The sequence below is a fragment of the Chiloscyllium plagiosum genome, chromosome 31 (genome assembly GCF_004010195.1).
Source record: "Chiloscyllium plagiosum isolate BGI_BamShark_2017 chromosome 31, ASM401019v2, whole genome shotgun sequence".
Lineage (NCBI taxonomy): Eukaryota > Metazoa > Chordata > Chondrichthyes > Orectolobiformes > Hemiscylliidae > Chiloscyllium > Chiloscyllium plagiosum.
The window spans coordinates 11,880,291-11,905,302 of NC_057740.1; the positions used below are offsets into that span (position 1 = coordinate 11,880,291).

At 42.6% G+C, this 25,012-nt stretch overlaps 1 protein-coding gene across 3 annotated transcripts in view; it reads right to left on the bottom strand.

Annotated features, from left to right (window-relative positions):
- Positions 1 to 25,012, bottom strand: part of sema6bb (sema domain, transmembrane domain (TM), and cytoplasmic domain, (semaphorin) 6Bb) — a 547,826-nt gene that overhangs the window by 276,725 nt on the left and 246,089 nt on the right. The window lies entirely within an intron of this gene.

Here is a 25,012-nt window from a genome sequence, read left to right on the forward strand (position 1 = left end):
TCCACCCACCCTTCTGACCTATAACCCTTATCCGCACATCCATCCTCCCATTGTACTCTTTGCTAACTTCTCCCACCCTCCTCTCTGACCTATCACCTCCATCCTCACCCCCATTCACCTATTGTACTATATGCTACTTTCTCCCCACCCCACCCCACTCTCATTTATCTCTCCACTCTGCAGGCACCCTTCCTCCATTCCTTATGAAGGGCTTTTGCCCGAAACATTGATTTTCCTGCTACTTGGATGCTGCCTCACCTGCTGTGCTTTTCCAGCACCACTCTAATCTAGACTCTGGTTTCCAGCATCTGCAGTCATTGTTTTTACCTAATAGGAGAAGAATGATTATTTGGGTAAGATGCCTGATACATCAGTAATTGCAGAGCTCAAACCCAGTGTCAGCATCTTCAGGATAGACGAGGTAAGAAGATTGTGGAGGTAGGGAGGGAAGGAGGGAGGATAGCAGGCATCTCAATTCTTAGATCATTATTATCCAACACACTCCCTCATACAAATACTTGAGAGAGAAATCTTCTTAACTTCTTTAGAAAACCAACTTTCGCTGCAGTGAAATTCTAACCATCCTAATACTTCAATTAAATTGCAGAAAAAAATGACTGCTAAGCTCCATAATGAAACAGGCTAACTATCCTTATATGTTCATTTGTCATTGAGTAGCATTTAAAATTGCTTATGTACATCACGTTATTACAAGTGTTAGAATTATGTTAGACTCTTTCCATTTTCGGAGTTTCTATCCCAGGGTTTTAAAGAGAGCAGGTGAAAACATTGCTGATGCCCAACTTATAATCTTGCAGCATTCTCTTGATTAGGGAATTATTTCTTTAAATTTGAAAATTTTGTAGGCCACTTTGTCATTTAAGGTGAAAGAGGGAAACAAGGGAATTATAGGTCAGTTAGTCTAACATCTGTTTCCAAGAAATTATCCGCCTGTCATCAAGGATCGAGGAACTGAAAACCTTGAAAATGTTCAGTGGATTAGGACGAGCTAGTATGCTCTGATGAAGAGTCATCTCAATTCAAAATGCTAGCTTCCTCTCTCTCCATGGATGCTACCTGACCAGTTGTGATTTCCAACATTCTTTGTTTTCAGTACAGATTCCAGCATCTGCAGTAATTAGCTCCTGCGCGGATTTGCAAAGGGCAGGTTGTGTTTAACAAACCTGATTGAATATTTTTGAAGATGAACTAAGTCGTAGATCAAGGTGTATCTTAGGTGATATCTATATGGATTGCCACAAATAATTTCATAAAGTCCCTCATATGACATTGCTAGCTAAAATACAATGAAAATTATTGACCTGGTTAGGCAATTGGCTGAGTGGCAGGAGACAGAGAGGAGGAATAATGAGCAGGTTTTCAAGTGGGCTGGATGAGGCTAGCGGTGTTCCCACAATGATCTGTCTTGGGTTCTCAACAATTCACCATATCTGCTGGCAATGTAGATGAAGTAATATAAAGCCACATATCCAAATTTACCAATGACACAAAGATAGGTGATGTTGTAAGTGGTGCAGGTAGAGGCAATACATTAGAAAGAGACATTGATAGATGAAGATAATGGGCAGAATTGTGGTTAATGGATTTTAATGCAACGTATTAAAAGGTAATTTGCTTTGGACCTAAAAAGAACTTCCTGTACGGTGAAAAATGGAAGCCAAATAGACTTAAGAATTTACATACATAGGTCATTAAAATATTACGAACATGTAGAGAAAAAAAACAGTTTATGGGATTGCTGGCCTTTATATCCCAGACAATTGGATTGAAAGAGTGTGGAAAGCAACCATACCTGGAATACTGATTCTCAATAGGGCAATGGGCACCACACCTCAGAGAGGCCACTACTGGTCTTGGAGAGGGTGCTGTAGGTCACAGATTACAAATATTAAGCCTATTTTACCATCCTCAGATGCTCCTTCAAATTTTCTGGGTTAATTTCCAATTTCCAGCATCTGTAGTTTCGCTTTTGAATTATTCCCAAGGTGGGTAGTCTGGAATAGTCTGAAATTTAGAGCCACACTTTGTGGGCTAAAATTAGAAAGCATTTCTACACAAAATTGGCAGAATCTTCTGCTCTCTCTGGTGGTAAGTCTGGAGGTAAAGGACATGAATTAGGCAAGACAGTGGTATACCTGAACTCCGACTCCTTTCGAATTAAGAAAGAGACAAAAGGCTCATGTTTGACCTTCCCACTCCACTGCCAATTGAGGCCCTTAAGTCATCAATTAATGACCATTTAAAAGCTTCACCCCCACCATTACGGGCATTAACCCAGTGCAAGAGGGCCTGTTGCCATGTGACATGGATAACAGATAAACTATGTGGACAGCTAATCAGGGTCACTCTGCCTGATTGAGGGACTTGACACCAGGAAATGTGAGGCTGCTAAGAGCCACATTCTGTGCTTTTACAGTCACAGCTCCCTCCTCACACCTTTCTCCCTTCACACTGTGAACCCAGTATTTATCTGTGGCCAAGGTTGGTCTGTGATCCGGGGTTCCAATGTCAGTTTTTTTCTACATCAAATACCTTACCCCGCAACACTGATAGCTGAGACTTACATCTCTGAACTCTTTGATTTCAGGAGAAAGCTCTGCTGGAGGCCCTGATTGACTTGAAGTTTGAGAGAGCTTTCCAAAAAGAGGCATTGTGGGTCTTTGTAGACCCCTGACACCACAACAACATTCCACACAGAATTTGAGATCTCTTGCATTTGGGGATCAGTTAATCTTAAACCTGAGATTTGGCTCACCAAATATATCAGGGATATGGGCAGCGAGCAGTCACAGGTCAGCCATGGGGCTTTCTGCACTGCTCCTGTTTCCATGTTACAGTTCACTGGGATCGGAAATACCCCAAAGACCTGTTGACCTAGTGACCTAGTAATAAATGCCCCAGCCAGCAAAGCCCTGATTGAATTAGTTAAAAAATTCCCTGCTGAATTCCTTACCTCTCTGACTCTCTCTGTCCACACAGTTGGTGCTCCATGCATATAAAATGGACCCCCAGTAACCAAGATCCAGTCTTTATGAATTGCTATTAATATTAATGGTACTTTGTGAATCTGCAGCAGCTTTTAACATAGACTGAGGCCTGGAGTCTTAGTCCAAACTGATGGTGGGGGTCTGTGTCTACGCTGAGGCCGCGAGTCTGAGTCCCACACTGAGGCCGCGAGTCTGAGTCCCACACTGAGGCCGGGAGTCTGAGTCCCACACTGAGGCCGGGAGTCTGATTTAAAGATTTTTGCAAATCTCAGATGTGCAAACACCAAGTTGAATTTTGTCAGCTGGCTTGATGCCTGTTCTTCTACTTCTAGGCTTCACTTTGTATTTTAATCTTAATAAGAAGCTGATTGTTCTGTTTTCTCTCTCTGATGGTGTTTAAAAACCTCACCAATCCTCATGAATATGTTCATTGCTACATACACACACACAAACATTTTCCTTAACTGGGGTGATGCAGTACAAACTATGCAACTTTTATTTGATACTCTGTGTTAGAGTGAGCAAAGACCAAATTCTGGCAGGGTAAAAATCCCTCGTGGCTGCTTGACTCTATGTCTTAAAATGATTTATCTGATTAGTTTTACAACTGCTGTGTTTGTCATTATTCTGTCTGGATTGTACAGAGTGCAAAAACAATGGGACTAAATCTACTAGCAGTTTGCTGTTCTTTACAATCACTATAAAGACGTGTTAATTGAACTTGCAATGTTGATTCACTATCAAGAATAAATTTAAAATGCCACCTGCACTGAAATTCCAATGCATACCTTTTATTGATCACTCAATGAATTTGTGATTCATGATTTCTCTAGGCTTTACGACCTCCTTGAATGGAACTGTTTCTGCCCTTTGGTATTATACTTGTTTACTGAATGGTGCACCAATCTTTCCCCCTTGTGGTCACCAATACATCAAGAACTCCTTTCCCCTCTCCTGTTTTGAGTTCAGCTTTGTGTTAAAAGCTGCTGCTCACAGGCTTGAGACGTTTTCCTAATACATTCTTGGGATCGATTAAGAAAGCCCAGTAAAACTCAAATGGTTGCTACCAGTCTTGTGTTCCATTTTAAAATATACAAGATCAGTTCCAGAAAATGTTCTTTCACTTTCAATTGTGCTAAAGAGTTCAATACAAACTGAAAACACAAAGTATAGTTGCAGAGGTCTAGGCAGGATAGCCATGACATTGGACTAGCAATCCAGAGGTTCAGGCTAACATCTGGGTGGGACAGGTTCGAATCCCACAATAGCAGGTAATAGAATCCAAATTCAATAAAAATCTGGAATTTAAAATAAAATGGTAGCCTACTTGTGACCAAATAGTTCACTAATATCTTTGAGGAAAAGAAATCTGCCATCCTTATCTGGTCAGTCCAAGGATGTGCAGGTTAGGTGGATTAGCCATGCTAAATTGCCCACAGAGTCCAGGGATAGGCAGGTTCGATAGATATGGGGAGAAAGTGAGGACTGCAGATGCTGGAGATCAGAGCTGAAAATGTGTTGCTGGAAAAGTGCAGCAGGTCAAGCAGCATCCAAGGAGCAGGAGAATCGATGTTTCGGGCATAAGCCCTTCTTCATTCCAGAATCGTCGATTTTCCTGTTCCTTGGATGCTGCCTGACCTGCTGCACTTTTCCAGCAACACATTTTCAGGTTCGATAGATTAACCATGGGAAATGTAGGATTACAGGGATAAGGTGGGAATGTGGGGTTTCGGTGAGTCTGAGTGGGATGGTTTTTAGAGGGTCAGTATTGACTTGATGGACCAAATAGCCTGCAATCACACTGTAGAAGTTCTATGATTCTATATGTGGTTCCAGATGCACAGCAATGGGATAAATTGCCCTCCTAGTAAACCACTCAGTACAAGAGTAATTAGGGACAGGCAACAAATGCCAGTCTTACCAGTGATGCCCACTAGAATTAATAAAAGAACCTCCACTAGTGAGATGTCAACCCAATAGCAGATACCTATTCACATACACCAACAGTACTAATTCCCCTTCAGTCTCACATCAGTCATTCCCTTGGAGTGGAATGCCCCGAGTCAGGATATTGCTGAAGGATCAATAATCTTTCACATTTTATGGTGGCATTCATGCTTTGGAGCCAATTGTACCAATCGTGTAGAATGTTCACGGCCAACAGAAAAATACGATTTCATCACATCGGTGGAATCACAGCCAGGTCCTGAGAGTAAAGGCAAACCGTGGCACCCCAGTGGCACCCCAGTGTCCCGGTCCACATTTCAACAACTCAGTCATTCATGAAGTGTACAATCGGTCACATTGAAGTGGAAAGAAGTATTACTCCTGGTGTACTCACTGGGTACAGGTACCATTGCACATGTTACTATGTTAAACTAGGAAACAATCTACATCGGAACTGGGTTTAACAAGTCTGCCTCACCTGGACGCATTTTTGACGGTATTAGAATTGGCTTCAGTGTCCTCAAAGTGAAGAAAAATCAGGCAGATTTTCTCTTCTTGACAGTGGTCAGTCACATCTACTGGGAACAGATGAACTTGTGCTGACAGCATCAGATTTAACTCTGAAACATCTCTCAGTTGGGTAGCCTGTCCATATGCACAAGGTAGGGTGACAGGAAGGGTTCCTTAAGGAACTGTACTGCAATGTGTTTGAGTGCCTCTGGGATGGAGGAGGGGGAATTGGACTGAGTGCCACCAGCTGTTGTTTTTCCAGTTGCAAGAAAACATGCTCATCTGGGGAAGGGATTGAACTGTAAAAGCTGTGGAACTGAGATGGCAATCTGTACACTCAGCAGCATACACTGAGCCTTGCACAATATCTGAAGTGGAAGCATTGCTGTCCTTTTGTTGGTGTGTGTTGCACTGTACGCATGATAGGCAGGCAGGATGTCAGAGGCTAATCCTCAAGCAATGCTATCAGGTTTCTGTTGAATGTTTGGATAATTCTGTGTCTCATGGCTCTTTAATGTGCAAGGCTATTTTTAAAAGCCGTCTCAAACAGCAGCCTCATTCTGAGCTACCAGCACGTTTTGGTTGCAATTCCTCCTTCAATTTTCCTCAACTTTTGGTCCAATCAGAAGATGCTTTAGCTCCACATCATGCATGGAGACTGATATCTTGCTTTTCTTAGCATGCGTGAGCTGGCGTCAAAGTCTTGGAAACTTAAACACATGGTCTACATCAGTTGAAAAAGCAGCTCACCCTTACTTTCTCAACGGCAATAAATGCTGTCCTTGTTGGAAATACATATATTACTCAATGAATAAAATTGACTGTGAAAGCATCTCATGCATGCATTTGCAAGCATTGGCCACGGACTCAGAATCAAAAGCAATCATTTCAATTGATTTCGCCTTCCTACCTTTGTTTATCTGTGATCAGTTGTAGCAACAAACCAAAGACCACAGGCAAAGGGTGGGGACCTTCTTGTAATGCGTGATTCAGTACCTCATGGAGCAGTACACACTGAGCTATTAGGAATCTCCCTTGTGTACGTTTTATTTAAATGTCAGTCAAATGCAAGCAGATGCTTAACTGCTACATCACAGAGAGACAGAAAAAATATTTTCTGGCAAAGGGGATAAATTAAGCCACTCTTTGAACGTTCACAGAACTCCCACTCTCCAGCATGACTCAGTTGTGAAGTACTCTGCTTTCTGAAAACCCATCCATTTAGAGAAGGTAGGGCAACAGTTTGATGACCATTCTATGCTGAGTTTGGTGATCCATGTTGGAGGAGAAGCCAATGGCTCCTCTCACACAGGAAGTGGCTGAGGGAGAGGTGAGGTTGGGGTACAGGTACCATTGGGTTGGGGTGGGGGGGGGGGGGGGGTGAGGGGGAAGGAAGGAGTTTTCATTTGTACCAGAGATCTGGTGGCTGATTACAATTGACCAATCAGAATGCCTGCCTGAGGAAGGGCCTGGAGCATTTTGACATTGGAGCTGAAAACTGAAACTGGTAGCTTGCATGGAACTTGTGAAAGGTTCAGCATTGTCAACGCTGATTGGAGGGCAGGGGATGGAAAATCGACAGGATGGAAGGACCCAGAGCAAAACGGCTGAAGGGGGGAGGTCAGGCAGTGGTGAAGGATATTCACATTTAGCCTGGCTCTAACATTCCTCTGCTAAGCTCAGGATGCCTCCAGAAATTCTATTTTGAGCTCTTCACATGTCAGTGCCAACAAGCAGGGTTTCGGCAGTGTATACATCAGTTGAAAAAGTCATTGGGATCCTTTTGGATCATACGGGAATCTTTTCTTTTTCACATGGTTGCAGCTTCACCTTTGTGCTATTTTCCATCAGCCAATGAGTGTCTATATCTGGAAGCTACCTCAGTGGATACCAAGATGGCGGTAAGTTTGTCTTTGTGACTTTGGTTCCACTAAAACGCCATTTCTACTGCAAACACTGGTCAGGAGACAAATTTCCATTAGTTTCAACTGTTTTCTTATGCACCTTAAAGTCTACCAACATTTTAAGAAAGTCAACTGGGAAGGCAATAGCCTAGTGGTATTATTGCTGGACTATTAATCCAGACACCCAGACCATGTTCTAGGACCTGGATTCCAATCTCGCCACAGATGGTAGAATTTGAATTCAATTTTAAAAATCTGGGATTAAGAGTCTAATGATGACCATGAACCCATTGTTGATTGTCAGGAAAAACCCATCTGGGTCACTAATGCCCTTTAAGGAAGGCAATTGCCATCCTCACCTGGTCTGGCCGACATGTGACACCAGACAAACAGCAATGTGGTTGACTCTTAACTGCCCTCTGGGCTCAGCCAGTGACACCCTCATCCTGTGAATCAATAAAAACAACATTATGGGATATTTTGGGGTGTAAGTACTTGGGGCACAGTGGTAGTGTACCCACCTCTGAACCAGGGGGCCTTGGTTCAAGTCCCACCTGCTTCAAACATTTTTAATCTCTGTGAACAGGTTGTTTCAGAAATATATACAAAAGACAAATGTCCTGTGCTGCTGTTGTACAGATATGGAATACTCCCTTCCCATTATAATGGGCTCTTGTGGTTCAGTGATAGCATACCTAGCTACTGGCCAAAAGGTCTGGGTTTAAATCTCCCTTGCTCCCAGAGATGTGACAACATGCCTTAACAGGTCAATCAAAAAGGAGGCACTTGTGATGTAATGATAGCATCACTACCTCTGGACCAAGAGCTCTGGGTTCAAGTCCCACTTGCTCCAGAGGTGTTTTGTAATCTCCCAAAACAGGATTGATTAGACAGTATCTATGAGGGTTTGTAAATCAGCCGCTCTTCATTAATTATATTCCAGTGATAGTCAACCCTTGAAGGCAAAGTGTAAAACAAAACTGTAAAATGAACAAACTCAGGAAATGCCTGTGAGAATTTGTACAAGATACTCTCGTTATGCTGAATGAGGTTTGTAGACAACTGTTCAACAGAAACCGGTCTGCCTTACATGAGGTACAGGATTTGTTCTGTAAAAAAAAAGAATTGCTTTAGCCAGGTTGATTGAAGCAGTGTGTACTTCTGGGTGAATCTAATGTGCAGTGGTCACAGTGCCCTGGTTTGTTAATGTGAGGAAACAAGCCAAGGTTCTTACACCTGCGCAGCATCCAGGACACCTTGATGGATCACAAAGATGCGTGCTCATTGAGTGAGGGATGGTTCTCCTCAGCTGTGATTGGTACCTATCAAACAAGCCTGCCTGTGCTTAATGTCTAAACTCATATATGATGAATTATGACTTTGGAGAGTTACTAGAGGGTGGCCAGCATTTGTAACTCTATTTCTCAGTGTGGGTCAATGCCTTAGGGATAGTAAGGAAAGAGACTTGACAGAGATAATGTAGCAGGGAAACTACGCATGTCAAATCATTGCTGACTTATACGCAAACCTAAAGTCACCTTTGTAAGTAAGTCACAGCAGAATGAATTCATTTATTTCCCCCAGCTCCTCATTTCTTGAGAAGTGTATTAATATTCAATAGATCACTGAGATGTTTCCAACCAAGGAGCTAACAACATTAGCTAGGTTTCTGACAAAAAATAATTTTGTGCCCAACACACCCTCAGGTTAGATAGCTCTTTGAAAGATCAAAAGATATGTCATTCTGGCTATCTCCTCATTTATGGCTTCATTTTGTTTGCAGCTATCGCCTCTTCTTCCTCAACTTCTAACACACACTGAGTGACGATACCATAGAGATTAGAGATTACTTACAGTGTGGAAACAGGCCCTTCGGCTCAACAAGTCCACACCGACCCACCAAAGCACAACCCACCCAGACCCAATCCCCTACATTTACCCCTTCACCTAACACTATGGGCAATTTAGCATGGCTAATTCACCTAACCTGCACATATGTTTTTTGGACTGTGGGAGGAAAGTGGAGTACCCAGAGGAAACCCACGCAGACATGGGGAGAATGTGCAAACTCCACACAGTCAGTCGCCTGAGGCGGGAATTGAACCCGGGTCTCTAGCACTGTGAGGCAGCAGTGGTAACCACTGTGACACCGTGCCGCCCATAGGTTACACCCAAAAACATTGTAATTTATCAATGACAGCAGGAGAGAGACCCTAAAATCAGGGAAACGGTTGAAATCATTACTTCCCCAACTCATGGTGCTCAGGCTAATTGCTGCAACACTGATGTCGCCCAGTTGAGACCAATCAACTCAGCACATCAGACCACGAATATTCCTCTGCTTAACTCTTTTCTTTGAAATTCTCAGTCCCACAACAATGTAACCAGGTGACTTATTTGACAGAAAGAAATTGCTTCTTTAAAGGGTATTTCAGCTCGGTACACAGTGAGACTGAAACACTAATATTACAGAAGCAAGGCTTCTCAAATGTCAGCACAAGACGTACGACTGTAATAGTAACCCTTAGTGCTCTATTAATGAGTTTACTTGGACAGTCTGCTGGGCAGGGGTTGTAAGACAAGTGGCCACTGACACTTATTAAGCAAAAAAACGGAGTCAATTTTGGTTACGTTTGTATATGTGACTTTTGAGATTTGCAATTGCAAAGCATTTTGGAGGCTGACGTTTATTCAGCGTTGGAAGAAATTTTGAACAAAGACAAAAGTTGCACCCTCTCACTCCTCATCACATCTGAAAGACAATGAATCCGGAAGGGTCTTGAGAGGATGGATATGGAAAGGATATTTACCTCCTGTGGGTACATCTGGAACTTGGGGACATAGTCATAGAGATGTACAGCATGGAAACAGACCCTTCAGTCCAACCCGTCCATGCCAACCAGATATCCCAATCTAGTCCCACCTGCCAGCACCCAACCCATATCCCTCCAAACCCTTCCTATTCATATACCCATCCAAAAGCCTCTTAAATGTTGCAATTGTACCAGCCTCCACCACATTCTCTGGTAGCTCATTCCATACATGTACCACAGCCTCTCCCTATAGCTCAAATCCTCCAACCCTGGCAAGATCCTTGTAAATCTTTTCTGAACCCTTTCAAGTTTCACAACATCTTTCCGATAGGAAGGAGACCAGAATTGCACGCAATATTCCAACAGTGTCCTAACCAATGTCCTGTACAGCCGCAACATGACCTCCCAACTCCTGTACTCAATATTCTGACCAATAAAGGAAAACATACCAAACGCCTTATTCACTATCCTATCTACCTGCGACTCCACGTTCAAGGAGCTATGAACCTGCACTCCATTGTTTAAAATAAGGTTTTGCCCATTTAAGGCCAAGATAAAGAGAAGTTTTTACTCTTTCAGCAGTTTGAATGTCTTTGAGTTCTCGTCCTCAAAAAGCTTGGAAACAGAATGCTTGAATATTGTAAAGCAGAGGTAGACAGATTCTTGAGAAACAAAGGGGTGATATGTTTTGGCAGTTGGCAGGAGTGTGGAGTGATCAGATCTGCCACAGCCATATTGAATGGGTGAACAGACACAAGGGGTCAAAGAGCCTAGTCCTGATTCTAGTTCCTTACAATACACGGTACACATTTCTGAGAGCAAGCCTTACACTTCACAGTGAATGTGTCTCTTTCTGAAGTGCAATCACTATTATGTTTATTACTTAGCAGTTAGTTTGCACAGAGCAAGATTTCACAAACACTAAATGGAATAAATAATATATTTTTGCTGGTTGGTCCAATGGAAGAAAGTTGATGAGCTTACCAGGAAATCTTTGCATTCTGTTTTCAATAGAACCACAAGACCTGTTACATCTACAAAGCATGGAGATTGGTTTTAGTCTGATAAAGGCTGCATTTTTTACAATGCTACACCTTTTCAATACTGCACTGAGTCATCAGATTAGATTGTATCTTCGTGATGAATGTCTGGAACAGGCCACCAGAGGTAGTGGTGGAGGCAAGTACAATTTTGTTATTTAAGAAACGTTTGGGCAGGTACATGGATGGAATAGGTATGGAAGGTTATAGACCAAATGCAGGTAAATGGGACTAGTTTGAATTGTGAAAATTGGGCACCATATGCAAGTAGGGTTGAAGGGCCTGTTTCCATGCTGTCGACCTTTATGACTCTACCCTAGATGGGGCTTGAACCTACTGCCTACTGACATAGAAGTGAAAATTCCACCTGTTGATTGAATTTGCTCTGAAATTATTGCTGGATGCAAGAAGGCAAGTGAAAAATTGAAAAGATTTAAGACTTGAAAAATAGAGAATCAGTATTAAAATCAACAGTACAGTGAAATAAAGTTGCCATGGTCTGACCAGACCATAGCGCTGGTCTCTGAGTGGAGTGAGACAACTGCTGATGGCTTAACCTGAGGAAAAGAAAAGTCCTTAAAATAATATGTATGTTAAGGAAGTGTTCAGCAGAGGACAAAGATGCAAAACAGGACGAACAGTAGAAAGAAATAACACCAGGGTGCCAAATCTTTACCATGGAACATGTCAGTTTTTAGGCACGTTAATAATAAACTTGAGAAAAAAAAGCAGACTGTTGCTGCATTTAGTATTAGTAAAGAAATACATAATAATTATTTTGGTTTAATACAAGAAAATGAAGAAAGCAAACAACTTCTAAATGAAGGTTTGTTTCCAGCAGTGGCTGGAAGGGTTCTTGTTACTGGCTTGGCCTATCCAGATTGGAGGCAGCTGTAATCAGCTATCCAGTGTGGCGAGAAAAAGCTCTGACCTCTATGTGCTGCTTTTGCCATTTACACAATCTAGAACCATCACTGACACCTGGTAATTCCCATTGGACAAAGACCCAACTCTGTTTCCCACTTAAGGAAAGGCACAGCAGGCAGCAAGTCCCATGAGATTGTAAAGCAATGACTGATGTTACTGGCTCTCCACGGTTTACATTATTTGAAACACAAGAGTTCTGTGTATCAGGCAGCGAGGGTGTCAGAAAAAACATCTTTTGGTTGCAGGTGGTCTGCTTAAGTACAATTAGACAAAGCCACATGCTTCCAGCCATGGTCGAGAGCAGAACACCAACAGATCAAGATTTAAAAAAAAAATACTCGAAACAGGTCTCAACAAAGCTGCAAGCACTAACCTTGTCACATTCAGCAATGCGAACCATGAACCGAACAACTCCTGAAGGACACATAGTGTCCCAGTGGTAAGAAGAACTGTCTACACTAAGCCTTCCCTGTCATTAATATATGTAGCGCATTTCAAGCAGGGTTTTAGGTTTGCTGTGTACTAGGTAGCATGCCATGATGAATAAAACATAACTTTTAAAAAAAAAGTGCAGCCCTGTGTGTGCATTGGAACTCACGAAGGGAGGGCTTCCATATCATCCTTGTTAATCCAGCTGTCACCTTGTACAACTTCAAGCAACAAAAAAAAACAAGTTTGCTTTGGAGGGCTAAACTGCAGTTTTACAATGTGTAATTCAGCAATATTTTTAACCCTTTTCATATGATAACTTGATTAAAAATAGCTGTACCACACTGCCTTGTGTGAAGTAGTCTCACCCAAAGTCAAGTCAACTTGTTTAATTCAATATTTTAAGTTGGATTGATACATGATCTAACACCCTTAGCTCGCCAAGTCTGTGACATGAATTAAGCTCACTAAATTTTAACCCAGAGCAATTTTGGTGTGTCAGTTCGTTCAATTCATTGAAGGAGATGCAACAGCACCATTACACAGGAGACGCATTGTGCTGTGTTAATAATTTATGATGGCGTGTTAGGATACAGCAGTAAATTAGCATAATTAGAAATTACTGGAGGCTGGTTCTTTGAGGCAGTACTGAGATGCAAACCTGTAACTTTTACACCTTAGTCATTAATGAAATGGAAACATTTTGGCAATTGCTTATTTAATAATTGGAGAAAAAACACTTGAGCCCTTATGAATAATTGTAAAAATCCAGCTCTATTCGACTGAAATTTTCATCGTCATATCTAGCTTGGCAACTCTTTCTTGTTTCCTTCAAATAACAAAGGACTGAATTGGATTAGAGGATTTGCCGACAGCATTCTGAATCTCCAGCCTGCAATGTAAAAAGTTTTAAGGTGCCTGGTTCCATTCTCCATCCTACTGAAAAAATGGGTGGGAAACAGCCACAGCGTATCATCAACTGGACTTGCTGGTTGGAGCTGGAGAGCTCCTCACATGTTACAGCCTTTTCGCCTGACTTCTGTTTCACAAAACCCACTTCCAACTGAGCTCACACACTAACTACCAACACTCCACCTTAGAAGCGAATGCTCAGGCTCCCTGTGCAGTTCCTGATGGATAATTTGCAGAATCACTGTTGCACTTGAAAACCTGGGTGATGTGCGGGCATACTATTGGATTCCAATTTGATTTTTAAAAATTAACAAATGAGAAACTGTTCCTGGAAGCCAACTTGTTGAAAGGGATTTTATCTTGACACACACTTTTCTCTCTTTGGGGAACACATTTGCCAGCAGCTTAGTCCGTCGAACTGGGACAGATAGGCCTTCCATTGGCTAATCAGTCCTAGCCGGCACTTGATTCCAGAGGTAGACTTATCACCACTCCACAAGACCTTCATGGAAGTGGTTATGCTGAAATGATGAACCACACACCAAGCTTTATTCAACACGACAAGCAAACATTTTGCAAGTGTTGCTACACCACTGTCAATCAGGGTTATTTCACACAGATTAAATCTCACAATGCTTGCAGATGGGCTAAATATCGTTCAACTGTTATTGTACTGGATTGACCCTTAGTTATTAAAGGCATAGCTGAAATGCATCTCCCCCAACTGCAATTTTCAACTGGTTCAGCCGTATGTGTATTTCAGGGGAAAGAGCAAATCCGGCAGTTCTGATATTTATTGATATTGCTATAGCACCCAACAAGTCAGTTCATATCATGCACGTATTGTGTTACATTCACAAACACCCCCTCACTGAATACAATGACTGAAGCTTGGAAGCTGGTCAGTAAACCTCCACATTAATTTATCTATTTTCTTATAGGCATGCTGATGGACACTGAATTGGTTTCCAGGCTGCTTATTAACCTGAACAACATTAATTAGAGAATCAAAATGAAAACTTCCAAGTAATTTATTATTATTTTTAATTAAGAAGGTTCTTTCTTAATGTAATGCAATCAAGGGAATGACACTATAATTATTATATGACATACAGTGAAGCAGTGATAAGCTCTTGCTTACACAAGGGAGATAAGAGAATATAGCAAGGAAGAGAACTGCGGGTTCCACAATGGATTTGTGAAATCACAAATATTTGACCACCAGAGAATAAAACCTGGGCCTTCTAGCTTTAGGCTTGGTCTGAAAACTTCAATTCTGATTCTTTTTGATGTTTGGAAGTATTACAAGAGACTATTGGTAACACCCACGCTGTACAAGTTACCCATTTTCCGATCCAAATTTACGTATATGCTAGGCAAGTGCTTGCAAAACAAAGTCTTTAACAAAACAAAATTGGAATAGAAATGTTAAAAATAAAGTTCATTATGATAAATAGCAACACTTAAATAAACACCATGCAGCCATGCAGAGGATATGAAAAAAATAGACTCATTCTCCATCCAGGATGCTATGTTGCTGATTTTTATGCTACATTCTGCCTTCATGTCATAGAATCCTATAGTGTGGAAGCAGGCCATTCAGCCCATACTGACCCTTCAAAGAGCATCCCACCCTATCCCTGTAACTCTGCATTTCCCATGCTAATCCACCTAACCTGCACATCTTTGGACTGTGGGAGGAAACTACAGCACCTGGAGGAAACCCATGCAGATATGGGAAAATGTGCAAACTCCACACAAGCCTGTAGCCTGTAGCCTGAATCTAGGTCCATGGCAGCGAGAGGCAGCATTGCTAACCACTGAGACACCATGCACCCCCAGTCTTTGGGATGAAGGAGGGTAAAACTAATGGTGGCTCTGACTGCTACCTGGTGGAAGGTGCAACAAATGCAGGTACCACAGCGTAGAACATCTGCTTTGGAATGGTCGCTTTCTAAAAGCTCACTGTAATGTTGGCAGATGTTTGTTGGAAACCTTGCCAAGATGGTATAACCTGTCAAATATTTCCAAAATTCTGCTGAGATCACAGCAGGAGATAGAAATAATCCCCATTAAATTTCGAGCTCAGAGAATTTAGGACCATTCAGCTGTCTTCTGAGTCATCGCCTACTCTCACAGGAAGTTTGGTCAGTTGCTCAAGTACCAGGAAGCTAACATTGTCCCTAGCCACTTGTATGAAGTACTAATGACTGCAACTGTATATCCTGTACTAATGAAATAAATTGGAACAGTCTCTTAATCAGATATCACATGCTAATCTCACACAAATATACCCTGGGAAGTTAGCGTGAGAAATGCTAAAATATGGTATTTGTACAGCAGGTTTAATCTCATTTTTGAGATTCAGTTGAACTACATTATAGCTAAGACAGATAACAAACAGAGAAAACTCTATATCTAACTGTGCTATACCTGACTTGAGAGTGAAAATGGAAAATTAATAGCTATTTAAAATTGCTGGCTATTACATTAAGGGGCTAATTTTCCAACATAATTGCTCCAGTAGGGGGTTTTGCCAGCTGAGACTCTTATTGCAGACTTTGTGCTTTTATAATTCTAACTGTCAGTGCATGCCTGGAAAAGTCACACTCTGGCTCAAATTTCTGGCACATCTTGTTGGTGCATTGCACATACTGTTCAGAGTACAGTGTTGTTGAATGGATGGGTATGGCAGAGGTCCTGTTGGTGGACAATGGGCTTCATATTAAATTCAGGCGAGTCAATTCTTGTTGTCTGCAGGAAATGACGTGTGGTGAGCTTTAAAGCCAACACGATTGTCTATAAGAAGACGGTGAATGCTCCTAATCCTTCTTTCCCTACAGACAGGCTTGTTTTACTTCACAGCCCTAGCAAATCTGGACTCAGCTAGATAAAAAGAAGTATGAATTGTCAATTGATCACACACAACAATTGACCAGTCTGTTCTGAGCAAGGGTCACTCGACCTGAAACATTAACTCAGATTTCTCTCCGCAAATGCTGCCAGACCTGCTGAGGTTTTCCAGCAATTTTTATTTTTGTTTCTGTGGCTAATTGACGTGCCTGATACAACTTAAAACAAAATGTTAAAAATTGGTATCCATTAATGCTACTGAGCGGGGAGCTTGTGTCAGAAATGTCCTGGCTCACTGCTCCTGGCTTGATAGAAAAAGATCCCTGAATATTTACTTCCATTGGGACGGGTGCACGAAACAGTCAGGGATAGCTGTGTGCTAAGGTGTTCAGGCCAGACTTTTACCTAGATGTTTATATTTTAGATTCTCCAGACCTTAACTTCTACACACACCCACAAAAACAATCTATTAAATGATTGGGAGTACTAACATTGAACACTGCAAAATGGCCGCCAGACATTCACAGAGGTGATCAGCGACCTCACCTGGCTGTGACTGGTCAGGCTGCAGAAAGTGCATACACTTGTGCCAGTGATGCCACTGTTGTCTGGCATGTGGTGGAGTTATTATCAACACACGCACCACTAAAGAGGGGTCAGGGAGGTGCTGCAGTGGCTGGGGTGCCATCGAGAGGAGCACAGGGTTCTGCCAGGAACAGGGAGATGTAGGGGCAGGCCAGAGCAGAATGCTGCTACTGCCTTGCCACCCATAAAGGTGGGAATAATGGGTGCCCTCCCATTATTCACATCACTAGCAGCACCACTTCCACCTGTTGCTTCTGTGACATTGGGTCACAGTAGAGTGCACATTTGCTTTTTGTACCAGCTGCTGATGGCACAAAAAATAAAACTATGGTGTTTTGTTAGTGAGAGATTGTTTACACAGCTGGAGAGAACTGTTGACTTTGCTCGATTGACATCTTTATTTGATAATCAAATCTGCTCTGTGGTCTCTTTTATCAATGTCTCAATGATTATTTGCACAAGATTAAGAGGTGTAAAATATTTAATGCATTTGTTATTGATACTTTAATGGTCTGTTTCCTTGCTATCTTTATTGGGTTGTTGTAGCACCAGTTTCCTTTTAAAGAATTATTAATTATGAATCATTATTACTACAGGGTTCACTGGTCTGTGTATACAGTGTATACTGGGTGACCTTGAGTTAGCATAGAGGTTAGGAGAGGCCGTAGGAGGTGCATGGAGGATATGAGTTGGTGTTGAGTTGGCGTTGAGTTGGCATGGTGGCTGTAAGGTGGGGCAATGAACTAATAAGTTTGGATTAAATTAGTATAGGGCTGTAAGGGGATGTAGGGTAGGTAGAAACATTGGTTGGTATACTGTGGAGGAAATGGCTTAGTTGTATTTTCGTTGGACTATTAATCTAGAAACTCAACTAATGTTCTGGGGACCTTGGTATGAATCCCATAATGGCGGATGGTGGAATTTGAATTCAATTAAATATCTGGGATTAAGAATCTAATGATGACAATGAAACCACAGCCATTTCAACAACTGTCAAAAAAGCTCATCTGGGTTTGGAAGGAAATTGGCCATCCTCACCTGGTCTGATCTACATGCAACTCCAGACCCAAAATCAAAGAGTGAGATCATTATATCATTCCTCCCTGAACCATCTTATCTTTAAGGCTCCACTCGTCAATATGTGAACCTTGCATTTTGATAACTTATATATGAGGTGTCAAACTGATTTTTTTCTCTCAGGCAGATATAAATAATTCCACTATACTATCCTGACACAGGGCAAAAATCCTCTCCTCACGCTGACCAATATTTCTCATCACAATCATGTTGCTGTTTGTGGCAGATGGCTTGCCACTTGCAAATTGGCTGCTATGTTTCCTATTACAATGTTGACCACATTTCAAAAAGGACCAAACTGATTTTAAGTACTCTGGGATTTTCTGGGGCAAGGGGACTATTAAATACAAGTTTTCCTTTTCCTCCAATCCATCGTTGGCCATTCTAAATTGCGCACAAAGCAGATTTACCATTAAGTGTACAATAATGGACTGCTCGGAGAAAGTAAGGACTGCAGATGCTGGAGATTCAGTGTCAAAACATGTGGTATTGGAAAAGCACAGCAGGCCAGGTGACATTCAAGGACCAAGACGTTTTGGGCATAAGCCCTTCATCAGGAATGTGGGAGGGGGGCACAAGGGGGCTGAGAGATAAATAGGAGGGAGGTGAATGGTAAGGCAGCTAGGAAGGTGATAGGTGGATGCAGGTGGGGGATGATGGTGATGGGTCAGAGCAGAGGGTACAGTGGACAGTTGGGAAAGAAGATGGACAGGTAGGAGAAGTTCAAGAGGGCAGCGCCAAATTGGAGAGTTGGATCTGGGATAAGATGGGGGAAGGGGAGATGTGGAAACTGGTGAAATCAACACTGATAATAGTGCCAGTGTAACTATGGAAGATGGACTGTTCCACAGACCCGACAAAGAGACAGGCATTACTGGGGCCCATGCAGTCACCCATGGCTACCCCTTTGGTCTGAAGGAAGTGGGAGGATTCGAAGGAGAAGTTGTTGAGGGTGAGGATCAGTTTAGCCAATTGAATGAGTGTGTTGGTGGAGGCATACTGGTTGGGTTAGCGGGAGAGGAAGAAACTGAGGGGTTGGAGGCCTTTGTCGTGGTGGACATATATGTATAGGGACTGGATGTACATGGTGAAGATGAACTACTGACAGCAGTGAACTTCTGAATGACCAATGCAAGGATAAAGTGAGGAAGCCCAGCACAATGCCAATGGGACTTTTATGGGCTGGTCCTTTCTGTGTATCAGAAATGCACATCTTGTGTGTTGCTAGGTACACATTGAATTCTGAAGGTCACTGAAGAGACAAACATTGAAAGAATGGTGTTAATACACTGTAATAGCAGTAAGATTCTATTTATTATGTATAAGCAAACTTTCAGGTCAGGATTAAAATCACTACAGAAATGGGCATTGTGTAGAAGAGCATTAAGTGATAATTCACTGAAGTTGATTATTATTTTTGAAGCCAGGGATTTATGGCTAGTCTATATCATGGTCATCATAGATCATAGTCAGGTTCCGAATTCTGAGACAAATCAATCTTGGAGATTTCAATTTCTTCCAGCACGTGCAGCACTCAATTTATCATCAAGGTGAATGGTGGTGAACACCAATATTATCTAATTCTCAAAACAGCCGAAGCATACATGAACAATGGCAATACTACACACAACCACAAAATCAATCTCAACAATGCTTCTGATCCAGAAGATCTCGTTGTTTACAGTTTCCGTGGGCTTGACTGCGGGATCAATGGCTGAAGAAGGCTCTTTACTCAAAGTTTCGAATGGCTGTATCTTTCTAGGTCACAGCAATTGGATCTTCTAGTAAGGCGTCATTCTTTTCTCCATCAGCCTCTAATTATATACCCTTCCCTTTTCATCATTCAAATCCTCATTAGTGTATAGTTTCACTAGTGCCAGCTGCCTATGCTGTCTTTCCTTGGTGATGATTTTTTCATTGCTGAGCCTTGATTTTCATATTTTATTATAAAAAAGAAGCTATTTAAATGCAATTTTTTGTTGTAGCTATTTACATTACAGGAGGGATGGGCACTGCAGATGACATATGGGGAAATTAAATAGTTTAACTAAATATATCTAAAATAAAATGCTAATATCAGTAATGTTAACGGCACAACTACTGGATTGTCATTAAAAATCTATCTGCTTTACTAATGCCCTTTCCGGATGGATATCACTGCCCTTAGACCTACTGCCTACATTCAATTCCAGGCCCTTATTCATCTTCTGAAATGTCTCATAAACAACTCTGTTGTTATCAAATTCCAAGAGAAATGTTTAATACCAAGAACAGAAATTGACAAGAGAGGCGACAGCCTAGTGGTATTATTGCTCTATGATGACCTCAGAAACCCAGAATAATGTTCTGGGGGACCTGAGTTCAAATCCCATCGCAGCAGATGGTGGAATTTTAATTCAATTAAAAAAAAAACTGGAATTAAGAGTCGACTAATGACCATGAAACCATTGTCAATTGTCGAAAGAACCCATCCGGTTCACTAATATCCTTTAGAGAAGGAAATCTGTCATCCTTACCTGGTCTGGCCTACATGTGACACCAGAACCACAGCAATGTGGTTGACTCAGCTGCCCTCTGAAATTACCCAGCAAGCCCCTCAGTTATATCAATTGCTAGAAAGTCACAACAAGGAAATGAAGCCGGATGGATCACCTGGCATCGACCATGGAACTGGAAAAGACAACGGCAAAACACAAACAGCGCTGTCAACCATGCATAGTCCTCCTTACCAACATCTGGGGTCTAGTGCCGAAATTGGGAGAGCTGTCTCACAGACTAGTCAAGCAACAGCCTGACATAATCATTCTTACGGAATCATACCTTACAGATAACACCCCAGACACCATGCCTGGATATGCTCTGTCCCACTGGCAGGACAGACCCAGAAGAAGTGGCGACACAGTGGGACACAGTAAAGATGGAATTACCTGGGAGTCCTTGATATCTGACCCCATGAAGTCTCATGGCTTCAGGTTAAACATGGGCAAGGAAACCTCTTACTGGTTACCAAGTACCGTCCTCCTTCGGCTGATGAATCAGTACTCCTCCATGTTGAACAACACTTGGAGGAAGCACTGAGGGTGGCAAAGGGTGCAAAATGTACTCGGGGTGGGGGATTATAACATCCACCACCAAGAGTGGCTTGGTAGCAGCAGCATTACTGATTGAGCTGGTTGGGTCCTAAAGGATATAACTACTAGACTGGGACTGTGGCAGATGGTGAAGGAACCAACAAGAGGAAAAAACATACTTGACCCCATCCTTACTAATCTGCCAGCTGCAGAAGCATCTGTCCGTGACAGTATAAGGAAAAGCGACCACTGCACTGTCCTTACGGAGACGAAGTCCTGCCTTCACACTGAGAATAACCTCCATCATGTTGTGTGGCACTATCACCGTGCTAAATGGGACAGACTTCAAACCGATCTAGCAGCTCAAGACTGGGCATCCATGAGGCCATCAACAGCAGCAGAACTGTACTCCAGCCCAATCTGCAACCTCATGGCCTGGCCTATCCCCCACTCAACCATTACCATCCAGCAACGGGATCAACCCTGGTTCAATGGAGAGTGCAGGTGGGCATGCCAGGAGCAGCACCAGGCAGATCTAAAAATGAGGGGTCAACCTGATGAAGCTACCAAACAGGACCACTTACATGCCAAATGGCATAAACAGCCACTGACAGACAGAGCTAAGCAAACCTTCAACCAAGGGATCAGATCTAAGCTTTCAGTCCATCCACATCCAGCCGTGAATGATAGTGGACAATTTAACAACTCATTGGAGGAGGAAGAGGTTCCACAAATATCCCCATCCTCAAAGATGGAGGAGTGCAGTACATCAATGCAAAAGCTAAGGCTGATGCATTGGCAATAACCTTCAGTCAGAAGTGCAGAGTGAATGATCCATCTCGGGCTCCTCCACTGGACCCGAGCATCACAGAAATCAGTCTCTAGCCAATTCGATTCACTCCACATGATATCAAGAAATGGCTAGAGGCACTGGATACTGCAAAAACTGATAACAGTCCGGCAATAGTACTGAAGAGGTGTGCTCCAGAACTTGCTGCTCCCCTAGCCAACCTCTTCCAGTACAATGACAATACTGGCATCTATCTGATAATGTGGAAAATTGTCCAGCTATGTCCTGTTCACAAAAAGCAGGACAAATCCAATTCGGCCAATTATCGCCCAATCAGTCTACTCTTCATCATCAGTAAAGTGATGGAAAGGGTCATCAACAGTGCTATCATGCAGCACCTGCTCAGCAACAACCTGCCCAGTTTGGGTTTCGTCAGGGTCACTCAGCTCCTGATCTCATTACAGCCTTGGTTCAAACATGGACAAAAGAGCTGAATTCCAGAGGTGAGGTGAGAGTGACATCAAGGCCACATTTGACCGAATATGGCATTAAGGAGTCCTGGCAAAACTGGAATCAATGGGTATCGGGGGTAAACACTCCATTGGTTACAGTCATTCCTGGCACAAAGGAAGATAGTTGTGGAGGGTCAGTCATCTCAGTTCCAGGACATCTCTGCAGGAGTCCCTCAGGGTAGTGTCCTAGGCTCAACAATCTTCAGCTGCTCCATCAATGACCTTCCCTCTCTCATAAGGTCAGAAGTGGGGATGTTTGTCAATGATTGCACAGTGTTCAGCACCATTCGCAACTCCTCAGATACTGAAGCAGTCTGTGCTCAATTGCAACAATATCTGGACAATATCCAGGCTTAGGCCGACAAGTGGCAAGTAACATTCATGCCACACAAATGCCAGACAATGTCCATCACCAATAAGAGAAACACTGACCACTGCCCCTTGATATTCAATGGTACTACCATCACTGAAACCCCCACTGTCAACATCCTTGGGGCTGCCATTGACCAGAAACTCAACTGGACTCACCGCATAAACACAGTGGCTACAAGAACAGGTCAGAGACTGGGGATACTGCAGTCAGTAACTCACCTCATGACTCCCCAAAGTCTATCTACTATCTACAAGGCGCAAGTCAGGAGTGTGATGGAATACTCCTCACTTGCCTGGATGGGTGCAGCTCCAACAACACTCAAGAAGCTTGACATCATCCAGGACAAAGCAACCCACTTGATTGGCACCACATCCACAAACATTCAATCTCTCCACAACCAGGTCTCAGTAGCAGCAGTGTATACTATCTACAAGACGCACTGCAGAAATTCACCAAACATCCTTAGAGAGCACCTTCCATGATCACTTCCACCACCTTCAAGTTCCCCTCCAAGCCACTCACCATCCTGACTTGGAAATATACCGTGTTCCTTCAGTCTTTGGGTCAAAATCCTGGAATTCCCTCCATACTGACATTGTGGGTCAACTCACAGCAAGTGTACTGAGACGATTCAAGAAGGTAGCTTATCACCACCTTCTCAAGGGCAAATAGGGATGGGCTATCAATGCTGGCCAGCCAGTGACACCCACGTCCCACAAATGAATAAAAAAAAATTCCCCACCTAATAGCAGGGTTATGATGAAGCTGTATAAACCATAGTTAGACCACAGTTGGAATACTGAGAGTAGTTCTCGGTGGGGAAGGGTGGGATTGTATTGTGACTGAGGTACAAAATAGTGAGGGGCATAGATAGGACAAATGGGAAGGAATGTTTTCTTTTACTTGTGAGAGCGATAATTAAAGGGATTGTTTTCAGGTAAAGGTCAAGATGTTTTGAGGGGATTTAAAGAAGAACTTATTCAACTAGAGGTCTGGAACTCACTGCCTGAAAGGGTGGAAGAGGCAGGAACCATCACAGTATTTAAGAAGTATTTAGATCTGCATTTGACGTACCAATGGAGGGTATGGGCCGAATGCAGGAAAACGGGACGAGAATAGATAGGTGCTTGATGACTGGCACGGACACAATGGGCCGAAGGGTCTCTCTCCATGCTATAAATCTCACGTTGGGTGAGCTACACCAGGTGTACTACAATGGTTTAACAATGTTGGTCACCATCATCTTTTCAACAGCAATTGGGAATTGTCAATAAATGCTGGGCTTCCAGTGACAGCCATATTGCACAAGTGAATAATAATAATAATAATCAAAGAGTCTCCACATGTACATATCCCAGCTTTAGTCAGACCTTTGAGGCGAGAACAAAATGAGAAAATAAAAGCACAGTGGGCAGAATCTTCCCAGGACCTGAACAAAACAGGCTATGGTGAGAAATTTCAGTAAATTGGATGTCAAATGATACCATTCTCGAGTTGAGGATATCACCATGGGGATCTCACAAGTGAACAGTACAAAGCTTATAAACTGGGATTGTTCCTCAGTATTACTGAGCCTCAGCTCACTAATAAACAGTGAAAAGAAAAAAAGTTCTAGAAATCACTGGGTGAGGCAGCATCCGTGGAGAGAGAGCAAGCTAACATTTCCAGTCTAGATGTAATCGCTCTGCTATTCCACCAACTACTGGACAGAAACTAGATGCCAAGAGTTCTTTATTTTAAAGTTGGAGCAAATACTGGTGACTCCAGCCCTCCATCTTGGACATCCTATACCAATGCCTCAGTGTACACTTCATGGTCAGTGGCTGCATGCATCAACCTTGGCACCTTGTACCAACCTCACTGCAACGTCATAGTGTATCTCTGATACCCTCACACTACACTTCTGCTCTTTAATGCTGTACCTTGGGGTGCACCAGCAAAGCTGCTGCAAGAGACACTGTGTGCTTGGATTGGCATCCGGCTCATGAATAGGACAAAGCTGCATTGCTGGCTGTTTGCTCACTCTCTCAACACTCACTCCCTTTGAGCCTCCTTGGATTTTACCAGAACTCTGGCCTTTTGTGCTTTGGCTAATCAACTGGAACTTAAGCGCTCACAGTACTTCTGTCTTGCCTTTCTTTTCAATGCAGACACAAAGCCAGCAGCTGGTCATGATTGTCAGCAGTGATCAGTCAAGGGGGGATATATTGCTGTACAGCATCATTCAACATGAATCTCATTCCTGCACTGTGTTCCAGCAG